We start from the raw sequence: 2,764 nt of genomic DNA on the forward strand, positions 1-2,764 counted from the left end.
AGGACTGGGAAGGGCTGTCTATAATCTCACTGATGTTCTCATTATCCCCATTTTACAGATGCGGAAAAGAAGTCAGGTTACATGAACTGCCCAACTGCACCCCACCTGCAAGACAGGACTTTGTTGGCAAATGTTGTGTTCTTTCAACTTGATCTTATTGGAAGATTCTAGTATGGACATCTAAAAATTTTAGAGCCATCTTAAAATAATGAAGTAGCTTTCAGTAGGCACATCAGGCAGCTGGACTTTGATCTATTACTTAGGTGGTTGCTTGGACTCCAGTTTTCTCATCTAGAGTAGCAGTATGTAACTTTTACTGAAGGCTTATGACACAGAGAACATTGTGCTACATGGATTATTTCATTTTTCCTTATGACACTTCTGTGAAGTATCATTGTGATCCCCATTTTTCAGATGAAAGAACTGAGTTTTATAGAGACCCACAACACAGCTGTGGACCTGGAGGATCCAATGCAGACTGGAACACGTCTGAAGCCTTCGGAAAAGATTTTGGATCTGAACATATGGACACAGAAAACTGATGGAGAAGACTGAGTGATAGGTAGTTGCTTCACATAAAACAAAACAAGTAAACAAAAAAATGGCAATTATTAACACCAAGGAAAGGTTAAAAAAAGGTTGCAGCAAGTGAAAAGATAAATTGTAAATGGGGTTTAAGTGGCCGTAATAAATACTGATTATCATATAAGCAATATCAGGAAGTGATTAAATTGGAAGGCAGGGAAGGGGACAGGAAGAGTCTAAGGGGTGGTGGAAGACAGCCTTCCATAAGAGGAAATCAAGAGCTAGTTCCCAAAACAGGAAAAGCAAGAAGTCGCAATACAGCATGTTGTTTAGAGATATGGTGGGAAGAGCAAAAGAGACAGCGCAAAGGAGTTGAAAGGAATGATGGTTGGAGAGGGAGAAACAGGGTAAATGTACTTTATAAGAAATCTTATAGGATGATTGGACTTGCATTCAACTGTGTATTTGTATAGCTTTGATAATAATTTCTGAAAGAAACAAAAGATAAATAAATTGCCCAAGTTCACTACAGCTGATATGGGGGAGATGGGACTTGAACTCCAGCCTGCTGCCTCTAAAGCTGGGGCCATGCCACTATTATATCACTATCATGCCACACGGCTGATAAAATCCACTCCCACCCCCCACCCCAAGAGCTCCAGAAGGCAAAGGAACAGTAGACACGGGAGACCCAGCCCCTGGCACACAACAGGTGCTTAGGAAAGGGAACTGTTTTCTTTATTCCATGGAGTCAGCACAACTGGCTTTCAAAGAAAGGTAAGGGAGAACCTGCCCTGGGCCCAGACCTGAGCGCCCGTGCTCTTGAGAGTCTTGCTGTAAGTTTTCTAAGTTCCCCTCCAATGTCCAGCACCTGCCAGGGCCAGGAGTGTCATCTGGACAGAGCTCCCAGTTTGCAAATCCTCCCCTGAGCAGAGTTTTCCACAGCATCCCCTCCCTGGGGTAGGGCTGAGCACATGCCTTTGAAAGCTGCACACTGCTTCCGAATTAACAGTTTCACTCACAGGATTGTGTGACAGGTTTTCAGTGATTCACTGTTTGCACAGGCAGGGGCCCTGCAAGAAACATCTGCCCAGAGTCCCCAACAGCCACCAGCGGTTTTGCTTTCAGGTCCTGCCCAGTCGTCATCCTCCCTTTCCCATCCTAGGGCTCTGCCTGACAGCGGCAGCTACAGGTTTCGAAGCATCTAGCTGCAGAGAGGAGCTCCGGTCAGCTCCCTGGATGGTTCTGTCTATCCTCAGTAGATGAGCAAGCCTGCCGGAAGTACTTACTGAGCAGCTAAGATGCGCTGAGGAGCGATAATACGCAGAACAAGGAGCAGCCCTGTGCTCCAGTTCGCAGGCTGGAGAGGAAGACAAAGGTGGGAAAGTGCGTTGGGGTCAGTAGGTGTCCGGGGCTCAGTGTGGCCTTGAATGCGGCTCACAGCGGTGTTGCTGTGACTGGGACTGTGGGTTGGCTGAGGAGCTGCTCTAGACGCTTCTCGGTCTTGGGATCTTCCAAGACTAAAGTTCTGTGATTCTCCAGTTGGGATCTTTCCCTGGCTTCAGGTGAGAACTCGATCCCAGGTGTCTGTCTGTGCACGAGAGCCAGGCCCCAACAGTATTTTCACGTCAAAGCTACAAGGGTCCTGGGCAACCAGGAAGTCAAATTTTCTCCCCTCACTTGAGGAAACTGAGGTCTTGAGGAAACTGAAGAGTCTTGCTCTTGTCCCCTAGTTCGATCTCAGATCTCCACCCTAACTCCGGTCTGGGACAGTGGCCTGAGTCCTCCTAAGCTAGCAAAGTCTCTTCTTGGGGGAGTCAAGTTCCAGTAACAGTCATCATAACGTTGAAAGGATCCAACAACTCTTCAATCACAAACGTTCCTGGGGAGTGCACCCTAAGCAAGCGCCGGGCTAAGCCCCTGGGAAGACAAGCTGTGGCCCCAAGGCCCCACAGTCTGATGGTGAAGGGGTGACACGCACGTGACACTTCTAGGGCTTCAGCGATTTTTCTCCGGTGTGCTTGGCACTTCGCAAACGAACTGTGCGCTAGTTATTATCCTTCTCAAGGTGGCTCTGCAAAGAGGCCCAGAGTCGGCTGGGAGGGAAGGTAGCCCTCCCTTGCAGGTTCGGCGATCCTGCCTCGTTCGCCGGGCGGGGCGGGGTGGCGCCCGAGCATCCTCGGCTCCTCCTCGGCCCGGTCCGCAGGCGGCCGCCGGGCGCGCCCAGGGAGGGGAGCGG

The sequence above is a fragment of the Chinchilla lanigera genome, unplaced genomic scaffold (assembly GCF_000276665.1).
Source record: "Chinchilla lanigera isolate Chin_1 unplaced genomic scaffold, ChiLan1.0 scaffold00005, whole genome shotgun sequence".
Classification (NCBI taxonomy): Eukaryota; Metazoa; Chordata; class Mammalia; order Rodentia; family Chinchillidae; genus Chinchilla; species Chinchilla lanigera.